Source organism: Limanda limanda, chromosome 2, assembly GCF_963576545.1.
Source record: "Limanda limanda chromosome 2, fLimLim1.1, whole genome shotgun sequence".
NCBI lineage: Eukaryota > Metazoa > Chordata > Actinopteri > Pleuronectiformes > Pleuronectidae > Limanda > Limanda limanda.
The window spans coordinates 11,972,719-11,987,755 of record NC_083637.1 but is presented as its reverse complement, the minus strand read 5'-3'; positions in this window follow the sequence as shown (position 1 = coordinate 11,987,755).

Below are 15,037 nucleotides of genomic sequence, written 5' to 3'. Positions count from 1 at the left end.
CTGATAGTGTTCAGCGCTTAGCGGCTGGCTCCAGGGAAGCATTGCTCCGTGTCACATCCTTATCAAAAGAGCGTTTTGTTCCTTCCTGCACATACAGTTCTTATTCCACACGAAGGCCTGCGATCTGTTACACTTGTGTAGATCTTTCTTCGGCGGCGGCGGCGCCACCCACCCCCCCAATGCCCTGCCGAAGATCAATTGTGTTTGTACTGTATGTGAATGTGTATCAAAGAGTCCCCACAGTCGATGCCTCCACTTATAAGGTAATGTACTGACACAGGAGATTCCGCGGGGACTGTGCCGAGCGCTCCATGTACAGAGGCTGTGCAGCGGAGGGAAGGGTTGGGAGGAGGGGGAACACAGCAGTCATATCGTGTGGGAGGAGGAAGCTGGATTGATAAAACACGCCACTTACACAATGCTATCTTCAAGTGGAAGTCAAATATATAGCTACATGAAGAGAAACAAACGCTTATGCACATATATACGCTGTCAGTGGCTGCTTTCGACATGAAGGGCTCCTGACCCGAGTGTGAGCAGCGCTGATTAATCTCCCATCGAACACCTCTTCTGTTTCACCGAGGCCACCAGGGAACACGCTGTCAATGAGAACTTTCATAACAGCAAAAAAACACTCACCCCGTTGTTTTATTAATCCTTCAGACTTATGAAGGTAGCTGTCCGTGCAGAGGGGGAATTATTCCCATACATTTCAATGTGATATTGACCTCATAACTAGCCAAGTTTAAGTCGTAAATCCATAGTTGCTCTTGTCTGAGAAGTGGGTAGCCCGGCGCTCACCAGCTCCTCCTTCCTGCACTCGCTCTTTTACAGCTGAAGTGGGAGGCAGGTCAAACACAAGGCTGGGGTTTTCTCTGGATTTAACCCAGCCAAAGGAGAGAAGTGGGAGGATGCAAGCGATGGTGTATGTGTGAATGTATGGGTATTTAAACGCGATAGGTTGTAGGGCCGATTGTCCTTTTTGATGCGTGTATAGCGATTTTCTCTGTGTGTGTGTGTGTGTGTATAAGTGTGTGGATCCGTACGTGGTGACAGAAGGTGACCCCTGTGTCAGCGCTTTATTATGTCCGGTTCATTTGCCGGGCCAGACTCCCATTGGCTGTCAGTTTTACTGCCCGACTGTGTCAGCTGGACAGTGTTAAACCTGATGGAGTGTTTTTGCCTCTGAAGCCATCCTGAGCAGAAAGGCAGCAAGCGCTATATAACAGGCTCAGTGACAGGTTCTCAAAACAGGCGGGCCATGAATATGCAAGCGCTTCCACAAACAGCCAGGAAGAAAAAAAAAAAGTGCTTGATGTGGCTGAATCTGAAAATAAGCAATTTTGCCATACTCAAGCAGCAGCTCTGACACTTTCAGCATATTTCTCTCAGAGAGTCTCACTGTCTCCTCAATTTTCCTCTCTGCAGCCGGAGTTGGAGGAGAGAGTTTCTCGCCCGTTTCATCACTAAATATTAAATAATGTTTCACTTTACTGTCACAACATAATGAAAACAGGAAAGGCGTGTGTTCAAGGGATAAAAAGAAATCACAATCAGATATTTTGGAGAAGTTTTGATATTTGTGCCTTTCTTAATTATGTGATTTTACACACGTAAGTTGTCTTGAGTGATTGGGATGAGGACCTCCTCTTAGCTTCAACTGTGCTCCCACCCTCCCCTGTTAATGCAAATGAAGTGAACATGTGCCTTTGATATTGAAATGATCTCACTCGCATTCCTACAAACATTTCAGGAGACGAAAAGCAACTGTGTGTGCACTTTCTCGTACTGTAAGTTACCTCACCACAGCCCCAGGTTTCTCGGGGACACGGAATTCGTGTTTTGTTTGTTTAAAAACAACCGATGTTATATCTACAAATTATGTAAAAACAGATTTAGGGCTGGAAAATTTCACTCGCATTGTACAGTTTTTCGAAAGCGCTGGCTGACTGCTCCTTCAACACCACCTGCTTACCTAATTATTTTCATTGAATTCTTTTGATTAGTAATGCAATTCACTATATGTCTATATTTAACAACCACAACCCTCATCTTTAAAAACAATGTGAGCATGATGATTGGAGAAATGTGCCCATCTGCCAGTGTGTGCAGCTGAGAGGCGAGTGGAGAGCGGAGCGTCATCCTCGGTGTTTGACAAATATATATTAGCAAAATAACTGATGACAAAACCCATTAAGAATTGCATTGATTGCACAGACAGGGAACGTCCTCATTAGACGTGCTACTTCCGAAAACACCGGTGGCAGCAACTCCACCATTGCACAGTAAGCATTAAAAAGTCCACTGCATATTTCATAAATGCCAATCAGGTGTGTCATTGGTTTAATGAATGAATGAATGAATGAATGAATTATCTAAATTTACATGGTTTTTTTTAGCAGAGCAATGAAACGGCAACAAGGTTAAAGGGCGACATGAGGTAGATCTTGCTATACCTCAGCCTGATACTCTTTTATTACGGTTTAATATCTGTTTTTTTTTGCCTTTGATCAATGATACAAATCAATGTCAGACTCTTCAAATCATGTTTTGAAAATACAACATGATGTCACAGAACTTCCTGCAGTAATATAAACTGTACACATATGTACTACATGGGATATTTCCACACCAAACATTTGATCCATGATTTACATGCTGACCTCCCATAGGTACAGAGCATATCAATAGAAGCCTAATTCTCCGTAACATTAACACAGGCCTCCAAATTTTGGCTTTCACGGTCACATTTTTTGTCTGGGTGTGTGTGTGTGTGTGAGTGTGTGTGTGTGTGTGTGGGCCTGGATTGTGTGATCCCACTTCCTCCTTTCCCCCTGTTTTTCCCGTATTCTTGTAGTAATCCCTGCATTATAATTTTACAGCTGGAATAAACACAGCATAGCAAGTGACTAATGTGAGACAGTTGTGATGTAAGGAGAACATTTTGGAAGAAAGACCGAAACAAGGCTGCAACAAATTATAATTTTTTTATATTTATCTGTATATTTATTGTTTGGGTATGCAAAGAACATGGTGCAAAATGCTCATTACAATTTCCATCAGTGTCTTGCTTCGTCCATCCAACAGTATTGTTTTTTACTATAAGTTAAGAAAAGCAGCAAACTCACATTTGAAAATTGGAATCATCAATATTATTACATTTGCATGAAAAACTAAAGTCAATGATTTATTTTCTGTAATTCATGGTTTGAGTAATTGTTTTAGCTCTAAAACAATATTTTTCATCTCTTATTTTGAAGAAGCCAAACTCTTAAATGTCTTAAGACAAGCAGATATACAAGACAAAATATAATAAACATAATTAAAGTCAAGACATGTCATGTCAAAAATTCATCCAAGATTTGATTCCAGCTCTCAGTTCATGACTGTTTTTAATAATCTGAGCTACACGTGCACAAAAGGCTTTCAATAACCAGATCCACCAGGGAATCCTTGGCTGTAGAGGGGTTACTCAATCTAGGGGATTTTACTAAAGTGGGTTTCTGCTGGGATTTGTAAAAGCATGAAGTCTATGATATTGTTTTGGTGCACATGAGCTTAAACCAGACAAATACAGTGATTATACTACATGTAATAGAAGCCTTTGTGTGGGTCCCCGGAGCCAGAGCCTTGCATGTTTTTTCACGCTTAGTGTCTTTTCAGGACACAGTGTTGTGCGACCCTTGGGGTTGCTCTGTGAGGTGATAATAGAACAGAATGTGTGTGTGTGTGTGACTGGATAGACATGTATTGGTGTTACAAGGACCATATAAAATACACACAGGTCCAGTGGAGAGCTCAACACACACAGCAGTGCTAACCTCACGGCCCGGCTCTCCTGCAGAAACAACACACCGATACCCTAATTACCTGCTATTGTTTAGATAAGCGCTGGTGGAGTTACTGGCTTGTCCGTCCTTCAAATGTCCCCTTCTTTTTCAGCGGCCTTATTTTCTGTCTCATGCCAGGTGCTTTGAAGATGGCAAATTTGGGAGTCTGAGGTAGTTTCAGATTCAAAGGGTCCAGGATCAGATCGGCCCATGGTTACAGTTCGTCTGGTCTCGCCTTCGCTCTGTGTGAGGGGAAAGGGTGGTGATGCTATTAACTGTACTGCTTTCCTGTTTAGAGGAAGGGGCTGTGCATTCCAGAACACACACACACACACGCACGCACACACACACACACACACACACACACACACACACACACACACACACACACACACACACACACACACACACACAGGCACTTAAGAAAACATTCTCGCACAAATACTTTCATGCGCACACCACCTAAACAAACTTTACACTTAGTGTACGTTTTATGTCAGATACACACACGATTGTGCACTCACACATCTAAATGCATGCGCGTGCCTTCCTGCTCCTGACACACTCCCTCACTCAATGACTCTATCTTCCTCCCCTACTTTGTCTAACTCGCACTCCCTTTACTGGAAGGCCACTCTGATAGGCCCCCTCGTAAGGAGAGACACACCATCCCAGCTGATTCCAGGGGGAGTCCTTCAGAGGCAGCACTTCCAGTGGCTTCAGTGCATTAAAGCTTTTACCTTTTGCTTCTAAAGGCACCGGGACAAAAACAGTCCGGGCTCTTTCTCTCCACTAGGGAGAGAGAGAATGCATTGTCTTGTGAGGACACTGATTACTTAGGAATCAGTCATCAATTATTCAAACGATGGCATACTGTATTGCCTCCACCTTTAGTGACAAGACGGCCTTTCAAGGCTGGGAAATGCAGAGACACACCCTGCCTGGTCCGCAAGAATCAATACAGGCCCGGGGTAGTTTGCTTCCTTGCTTTCGTTTCGGTCTGTCTCCCTCTTCATACCAATGTGAATTTGGGGCCCTGGCATTACACTTTTGGGAAACCTTGAAGTGCCAGCTGCTGAAGAGGCCACACGGGTAAGGCAGGCCACCGTGGAAGCCCGCAGGGTTTGGAAACGCGCCCTTGGCTTGTCCCTCGGTTAGCACCACCGCCTTTTTGTCAAATTCTGCGCACTGCCGTTGGTCTCTCAACTGCCTCTTGTCTTAACTCAGCTGATTAGCTGTAAGTGAGCCTGATGAATGTCCGCCGTTCATCCACAACACCTGGTCCTCAGGAGAGCGGAGGTTGAAGCCGACTCAAGGATGGAGACGCATGAAAAAAGGGGACTTTCTCTTATAGCCGTCCAAAGATTGGACCACCCAGGATTTGCATACTTGAGGTTTTTTACTTTGCTTTTCTTCCTTGCCTCCACTCAACGGTGTTGCCGAGTTTTCCCTGGACCAGACTTCTGGCACACCTCATGCTCCTGCTCCTTAGTCACTGTCACTGAAACACAAAGAGCCCGACACACAGCCTTGTGTCCTGTCCCAGACTGTCTGACCTCCCATCTCTGGAAGCCTTTACTGCCTTGTAAATGTTTGCTGATAGAATATACCTCTTTCTCTGCTTTGGAGCCAGAGCCCTTATATTGAACAACCAAAGACCACTAACAAAGGTCAAGCATCCCTTGCCAACAAGCTAATTAAAAAAATTAAGTGCAGTTTACACCTGATAAGATTAACTGGGAGTTTTTTTTTAAATTCTTTGCTTCTTTCAAGCTTTGGTGACCGGGTCAAGGTCGGTTTTCGTGCGACGGCTGTTTGTTTGCGAGCCACTTGGCCTCCGACAAATCTGCCTGTGTTGCAACTTGCGACATGAAAGAAACTGTGAAGGGGAGAGGAAAATAATCATAAGCGGGAGGGGAAAAGTATGGGAAGAGACAGAGGGAGAGGGGGGCGAGAGAGAGAGAGAGAGAGATGAGGCGGTGGGAGGAGGTGGGGGCCGGGTCGCTGGAGGAGGAGTTGGATAACAATGGCTGGAGTCCAAGGTCGGCTAATAGTATCTGACACACTGCAATTTTGAGGCTTATATCAACATTGTTTTTACAGCTGTAATTAAGCCACCTAATCAGAAGCACATTGGTCGGGACAGTCTGGGGTTGTGAGGGGGCAGACACACAGTGAGCTGTGTTCAGCCCTGCGGCCAGGCAGCAGCAGCAGCCCCCCCCCCCCCATCGGCCTGAGCCCGGTGGAAGCCAGCCAAGGGAACTGTGGGTGGGAGAGCGTCCCCAGTGTGACACACACACATGCACACAGACGTACACAAGGGCCGTGCATTGAATGCGTATGGATATGGGGAGGGAGCAGTTATTTTTTCCCTGCTTGCATATGCCTAGAACTGCGTGTGTGTGTGTGTTTTGTGAATTGTGGTTCTGTAAGCTGTCTATAATGTGTTGCAATAATCTCCTGGTGGCGTGCATACCTGTGTTTATCAAGCGCTTCTGTTCTGCCCAAATCGTACTAATGCACGCACGTGTGCTCAAGTGCATTTCCATGTTCTGTGGACGTTTTATGGCGTGTGCCCGTGTGCAGGAAGGAGCGGCGAGCGAATGTTCATATGAAAGGGAGAGGGAACATGTGCATGTGTGCGGTCGCCGCAGCCACACAGAGGTTCACCCCACCCCTAGTCAGGGCCCGGTGCCGAGTCACCCAAGTCTCAAATGGCAACACACACACACACAGACACACACACACACACACACACACACACGCACACAGAGCTCAGCTGGGGCCAAAGTCAACAGATGAGCTGGCCTGAACTGGCTCGCTGTGTGTTCTGATTGTAAATTGCGCTGGTGATGATTAGAGAACTCCAGCACAGGATGTCGACTCTTAAAACTGTCCAGAGAAAATAATTTTCTACTATGTTCAGGAAACTTTTTTTTTCTTTCTCTCTTTTACACTGCTCCCCACTCTTACCTCCCCCCCTCCCTTCCCTCTTTGATTTAAACATCATGGGGCCGTATGTGAGTAGGTGGAAGGAGTTGGTGTGTAAATTGGTTTATAGCCTCCAGGGTGCAAAAAAAAAGAAAAAAGGAGCCAGACAATGGAGGCTGTTTGGAGTTTCATCTTATCTGTGCAGGCTTTTAAATGCACATACGTAACAATGCAAATTCCTGTAATTACACAATTAAGTATTTCTGTAAATATGTGCATGCATTTCTCTTGATCTGTGTATTCGAGGAACAAGATATTACTTTGTGATATTTCCCTGTATATGTGTGTGTGTGTGTGTGTGTGTGTGTGTGTGTGTGTGTGTGTGTGTGTGTGTGTGTGTGTGTGCACATTAACATAATCACTTAGCTTTTTATTTCAGTGTGGCTGTCACAAAGTGGGAAGGAAGATCAATGAGGGTTTGTGTAACACAGAGCCAGAGGTTGATGGGGATGAATGATTATTGTTCTGCTCTTTACCTCCTACTCACTGTGTCATGATGTCATCATCGGGAGACACATAATACTATATGCCAGCCCCGGCTTGTTGTTGCCTCCTGCATCCACACAACAAACACACAGTTTTTCTGACTCATCACTCACTGACACGGACTGTACGAGAGAGGCGAAGCTCGACGGATGGAAACCTTTCGTTTGCATCGATTATTAATACAAACAACTTTGTTTATGATGTGCAAAAGTATTTTTGCTTCAACACATAAAATGACGAGCCACTAAAGTCGTTGCATTTGATTGGACGGCAGAGTTTTTCTGAACGTCCTGCAGTCCGCAGCCAGCTGGCAGACTTTGTCCCACATTCTTGCCCCCCCGCTGCGTCACCCAGCTTGGTGACCATGAATGTGTTAGCAGCTACTGAGTCCTCTCAACACGTCCTTCAACTTAATTTGGATTTATGTCTCCTCTTTAAGACTTTGCCATTCTCTCCTTCGACAGATGACATTTTTTTGCTTCTCGGAGTCGTAGAGTAAACTGTAGAGACTACACCGATTCAACTGGAAAGCTCAGAGAAAAATAAAAGGGTTGAGACAAAGGAGGTGAAGATAGGGCGAGAGAGAGAGAGAGAGAGAGAGAGAGAGAGAGAGAGAGAGAGAGAGAGAGAGAGAGAGAGAGAGAGAGAGAGAGAGAGAGAGAGAGAGAGAGAGAGAGAGAGAGAGAGAGAGAGAGAGAGAGAGAGAGAGAGTGAATCTGAATCTGAATCTGAATCTGAATCTGAATCTGAATCTGAATCTGAATCTGAATCAGAATTATTTTATTTGCCAAGTATGTTTGCACATACAGGAAATTGCCTTGGTGTCATGAACATAAAACAACAATATAAAAACAACAATATATAACAAAATAGAATAAAATAGAATAAAAATATATACAGTAACAGAGTTAATATACAGTAACAGAGTTGCTGAGAGAGAGAGAGAGAGAGAGAGAGAGAGAGAGAGAGAAAGAGAGAGAGAGGAAGACAAGTTTGTGTGACTTGTCTGGAACAGTGCGTGGATGCTTGCCTGGAGTTTGGCAGAAGTTTCTCTCTCCCTCCTCTCGTTCTCTCCCCCCACCCCCCCCAGTCTCTCCCTCTCTCCCACCTCCACAGAAATGTCCAGCTTGATTTAATCAGGGACGCAGAAGGGAAATCAAACTGGGCGTGGGACCAGCAGCCTCCATATGGGGACAGGGCCTGTTCTGCGACCTAATCGACCCTCGGGGGGGGAAAGCAACAAACAGTCAGCGAGTTTGTGAAAGCGATTGTGTGTTTATATTTGTGCAATCATGTCTCTGGATGTGTGTGAGCGTGACCTGAGGGGGGGGGGGAGTGAGGCTGGAGGCTGGAGCGTTTTAATGTGTCCCTCAGCTGGCAGCAACAGCACAGTCACACACGGACTTGTGTTTGACATGAAGGTGGGGAGAGTATTTCCTATCCCGCCATCCCCTCCTCCTCCTCCTCCTCTTCCTCCTCCTCCTCCTCCTCCTCTTCCTCCTCCTCCTCCTCCTCCTCCTCCTCCTCCTCCTCTTCCTGCTGTGCGGTTCAGACGTTACAGCCGACATTAAATTCCTGTCGACAAGCTCTGGGTGGGGAATCGTCCAGGTTGTGCCCCCAGGCCCTGCAGGAGAGTCGCAATTTTTCCAAAAACACGCTACACCTCTGTCCTCCTTTTGTTCCAACACTTTGTTTCCCTCTCTCTCTCTCTCTCTCTCTTTCTCTCTCTCTCTCTCCCCCCTTTGCTCCGCTCCCTGGTGTTTCACGACTGTTTACGCCAAGTGACGGTTCCTCCTCAGCTCGCTGGCTTGCGGCTCACCGAAAACAAATAAATAAAATCCACGAGGACGCACACATTCATTCACGAGCCCATAACAAGATGAGAGATGGAGAGAAAATGTAAGCTGTGGGAAAGAGAAAGTAAATTCAAAACAAATCACGGCGCGGCTACGGGATAAAACTGGCAAACGGAGGAGACAACTCACTAAACAAAGGCCCTGGGATTCTCTGGCTCTCTCATCTGTGTTCAACAATAATCAGAAATACTCCCGGTTGAAAGCCGCCCGCACATACCTCTGACGTACGGCTCGTTCTGCTGAGTCTCACAGTTGTAAAGATGACATGAGATTCCTAATTTAACTTGGTAACAGGAAAGTTTAAAGAGGACCAACACCTTGTCTTGCTGAGAGCATGTTATTATAGTCTCAGCATAACCCACTGGAGGCCGGCTCCAACAAGGGCACGCCAGTGTGTTCAAACTGCAGTCATGGGTCCCGTGGGACGTTGTGTGTCTTGGCGTGTGTGTCTGTGTGTGTCTGTGTGTGTGAATTCAGTGTTCGGGAGAGGGACTTGGATGTGGAAAGACCCAGATTTATACGTTTTGCTCTCGGAATATCCCAGAGATATGTTGGAGGCAGTGGGGGGATTTTATAAAAGTTGTCTCCGGTTTCTCTGGTTCAGCATTTTGTCGTATTGAGGACATTACGTGGTGACAACAGGCATTAAAATACTGCCCCCTCCTCCTCTTTTCCCATTCACACCCGTCTGTCTCCCTTCCTCTCCCAGTCTCTGGCGCAGCACTTTCCCAGACTGCTACTTCGTCCTTGAAAACAGAGTTACAGCCAAGCCACAGTTGAGCCGTGTGGATGCTCGTATTTTTCTTAAATGTAAAATGAAATTATTAACTCAGCTGTACTAAAAGGACTTTTAATGCTATGGATGACCTGAGCACTGTGAGTTATGGGAAACACGGGGTCCAAACACACACAAAACACACACACAGGCCACTGTATGTAAAGTCTGACCTGAGATTGTTCATACAGCAGCCTGCTCCTACAAATAACAAGTCCTTCCCTCTCAGATCTATTGCTACTTCTACTTTTATAGCGAGGGCTTCATTTCAAAGGCTTTTTCCTTGAAGCTAAATACTTGTTTTATTCTAATGGTACTCCTGAGAGCAGAACGCTTATCCTGATATGAATTGAAAATTCACTAAAGGAAGCAGCCGTGGCATGGAATTCGAAGCATAAAACATAAAACAGAGCATAATACGTGAGAATGCGGATGCAGAAATATTTACACTAAGTTCAACTTTTATTATTGATATACAATATGTATAATCAAGGTTCACTCTTAACGCATGTTTGAGATTCTAGGAGAAAAACAGTCAAAATTAAAATGCACAGCCTGTCAGGAGCATATTTTATTATTTATTATGTGGCTACTGTATGTGGCATTGCACATGTGTGTGTGTGTGTGTATGTGTGTGTGTGTTCATATGTGTGTGTGTTTTCGTTTGAAGACTGTTCTGACTTCCAGCCAGATTAAATCCCGATTCATGACTCGGGTTGCTGTTTCCACGGCACCATAAAGAAATCATTTAGGTCAGAGGAAATGATTAAGTGTTATTACTATTGTGCCAGTGCTCTCTTCGTGGATATGGATGTTAAAAGGAACTGGAAGACCAAAATGCTCTGTTTGGGTGGTTGACTAGATGTGAAACCGCATGAGTGTCCTTGGGACTTGTGTGTGTGCCTGTCTGTCTGTGTGTGTGTGTGTGTGTCTGTCTGTGTGTCTGGGCAAGTGCGTGTGTGCATAAGTATGTGTGTGTCTCCACCAGCTCTGGCAGGAACTTGGGAAACCACTGGGAGCTCCTCCAATAGTACCTAGTGTGGACTCATTTGTTGACTCAGTGATGGTTAGAGGGGCAAGTGTTGCCATCTTAACACCAGCACAACTGACTGGGATACAGACAGGCACACACACACACACACACACACACACACACACACACACACACACACACACACACACACACACACACACACACACACACACACACACACACACACACTCACTCACTCACTCACTCACACACACTGAGAAAACATCAAGTTGTGAAGTAGTGCTTTTAAGAGGCTTCATTGCTTTACAGCTGGAGTTCAGTCTGCCTCCTCCTCATGGTAATCCACAGCAGTATCATGCAATTTAAATGACAAAATACCCTGGCAGCCAAAGGGCCACAGGGCCAAAGGGGTGTGTTTGATTGAAGAGAGAAGAGAGACTGGGACCAGCGCTCCACCGCAGCTCAGGTGTGCTGTGGATGAAACCACATGCCCATTCTCCAGTTGCACTCCTGGACTCCGAAGCCTTGAGAAAGGACTTTTCTTTCCCCGTTACCTAAAATGATCTTGGGTGCAAATGCGGCTCTTGACTCAAACATAGCTGGCCATGTTATTTTTAATTTATTGGACAAAGCCTCAGCTGTGGAAGTCATCAGAGAGATTCCGGTGGTTCAGGCAGACTCTCATGCAGCTCTGGACCGGGTATTAATAGTTAAAACTCAACAGCACAATCAGATCACCAAACCAAACAACACGAAGCAGGTCTCAGTAACAGTCAGGTTTCGGAGTCTCTTACTTTGCTCTCTCTATCTCTTCTGTCAACAGCGAGCAGGATGCCCAGAGGCGCAGTATTGAAGATGTAAAGGTTCAGGAGTGTTAAGTATTACAAAATCCAAACAAAATGAAGTGGTGTTATTGCACCGAATAGTTATATTCATTGACATTTCAGTAATTTCCATCTGGGTATTGCGGGCGGTACAAATTTATGCAAGTGTAATGGTTACTAATGTTAATTCTCAACTCTCATATTTAGTTTTTACTTATCATGCAGTAATGCAGGCCACTGGGGAGCTTATTGTTTAATATGAAGTGCAGATATAATTCCACTGCACTGTGTTAAAACACAGGGAGCTGCATCTGGTGAATGGTCAATATCCTCGATCGATGCCGTTACAATTTGGGAAGCCATAGGGCCTGACAGCTACGAATTGTATTATTTTGAGCAGAGTGAAGAATAGATGCATTGGGTTATGCTTTTGGGATTTAAGCCCAATATTTATTTGCTGTATATACACAATTTGGAGTTTGGGGTATGAGGCATTTGTTTTGGGTCAAATCGCTACAGGCGCAAAAAAGCTCGAGCTCCTAATTTCTGAAACAACTCCACATATAAAATTGGAACTATTCAATACCAGCTACATACGTTTTTTTCCTTTTGCTTTTACCGCTGCGGTTTCTAGAAGAACCACTGTGCATGTTTGATAGTGCACTGTGATTAAATAATGATGAGGTACTTCATATTTCCTCATTCTTCGGGAAGAAGTTCATCTCCTTAAGAAGCGAAATTAGGCCGACTCGTTCCGATGTGCCCTAAATTGGAAAAAAAAAGACAATTATGTTGGTGTGTGGCTGTCAGTCAACCCATGGTTTCAAGGTGTTCTAAGAGGTGGAATCGAGCAGGCGAACTAGGGGAGAGCTGGTGGAGTGAGATGGAGAGGCCAGGCAGCCAGGGGGCTACACTGGAGTAGCCGAGAGCTGGGGAGGGAAACACCATTGTACTGTTCGTTTGGAGACATTCTGTCAAAGCCCGGCCCAGGCTGACACCTCGGATCACAGTTTGATAGACGGAAGAGAAGCTCTCGCTGACTAGGTCCTATTAAGGTGGATGTTTTCAAAGTTTGGGCCTGGCACTAGGGAAAAAATAGGAAGGACACAGAGGGGAAGTGGAGCCTGAGCGGAGCTGACATGCTTCAAGACCCTCCTCCCCAAACGGGCAGTCGAGGGTCAAATCGCTTTCTCTCCTTCGCCCAGTCTGGCCTAGTGTCCAACTTGCTGAATGCCTTACAGAGAGAGAGAGAGAGAGAGAGAGAGCGGTGGAGCCACACAACGCTCGGCAAACACATACTTTCACAGTCGCATTTGGGAAAAAACACCCGCAGATATAATGCACATACACGCGCCAGACTACAAAGCATGCATGGACGCATGTTAACACACGCTCTCGAGCGCTCATGCAGGCATAGAGCCACACCAAATGCGAAAATCTGCATATGTGGTTTTTGTATTCCAAAAGTGAGCGGACAGAGTCATGTCCAGTAGGATTAGTGTACGCAGGTTCCCATGCAAGACCGTTTGTACCCCCACTGCATCCGCCTCTCCTGGATCAATGCTCTCCCGCTGTCACAGTGCAGTGAACAGGCGGGAGGCAGCCAAGAGAGGCCGGCCAGACCCGCAAGAGTCACAAAAGCATTGAGAGCAAGACGAGGGGGGGTGGGTGGGTGATGGGGGCAACACTCGAATGTGTGTGTGTGTACGCGCACGGCCGGTCGTCAGAGAAGGCCGAAAGCAGACACACTGCACCTTGACCACCTATTATGAAGCTCTTTGCCGCGATGTCAAGTGAAAGCAAGTTAATTGGGTGAAGCTGTAGAGCATGTTAGGGCGGCGGGTGAGGGCTCGCCGGCTTGACAGTTGAGTGTCAGTGGGACCCAGTGAAGTGTGGCTGAGAGACAGAGCCCTGTCACCGGCCTAAAGCAGGGCCGCTGGGGCTGTTAGGGAGAGAGACCAACCCCTCCCGACACACACACACACACACACACTAACACACACGCACACACACACACACGCATTGACACCCAATTATATCCACTCATCCCCTCTGGTGTACGCCCACCACACTGTCACAAATGAAGATTATTTCAGATTAAATTAAATAATGATCTTTTATTAGCTTGAAGGAATAAACCTCATTTTGTTTTATCAAGTTGAAGTGATAATAAAGTATTATTTGAAATTACCAGTTGTCGACCTGTGAGATGAAGTTTTTTTTTCTTTCTTTGCTTTAAAAAAAAAAATTGTTTGTGCAGTTAATGGTATGATACAAGATATTTTGTGTAATTATATGAAACGATATTAATATCTCCATCTCTTTCAGAACAAACTAAGCCAAATGGTTTATTTAACAAAATAAACAATTTGGCTTTCTTGAATGTTTGTCTCTAGATATTATCAGGTGATCGCTGTCAATCAAAACTTAGAACCATGACTCAAATTGCTATTTCATTTGCCAAACTGACCAGTTTATTTCTTATAGTGGTTTTCCTCCAACTGCCAAACCCCCTAATTAGAAAATACCAGTATCCGTGACTGTTTTGAACATTATCTGCATTTTCAGGGGTCTAAATTCCTCGTCTCCGTGAACGGTCTCACTAATTTAATGGAAGTGCGTGGGCGACCTGACAAGTTATCGACAAACCAAAGCAGAACTTAACAAAAGAGGGCCCAAATATTCACTGTTAGGCAATTTCCCCTGGGGGGGGTGGGCTATGGAGCAGCTTTGCAGATAGTGTCGGAGGGTTGCAGGATGCCCATTTATCTTCCTAAAGCTCACATTCAATCTCCATCACACTGTCAGATGGAAATGAGACCCCCTCTTTTGTACCATTGACACCCCAGAAGTGCTACTCAGTGCCCCTCTCTCAGTATGACAAAAAGACCCTAATTAGAGAGGATGGAATGATAGATGAGGAAGATGGCCGTGGCCCCGGGATCATTGTGTTTTACACCATTTATGGCTGTAATATTTGTGCTGAGAAGTGTGGGAATCAAGCATGGCAGCAGATCCCCTGCTATGGGCGTCTCAACACACTCAACGATCCATAATGTAGGCCTTATGAAACTGATGGGCCAGAACACAGTCTCTATTCTGAAAGGCACAAAGCATTTGACAAGGTTGTTAGGACTTTGTCCGGCCACAGTCACAGATTAAGCTAATTCTGTGGATTCCTGTTTGTGTCTCCCAGTGCAGGAGCACAGACACTCGGAGATCTGCCCCTGAGGTTAAATTCACCTGCTCCATGTCAAGGTGTTTTACAGAATTTACAATGT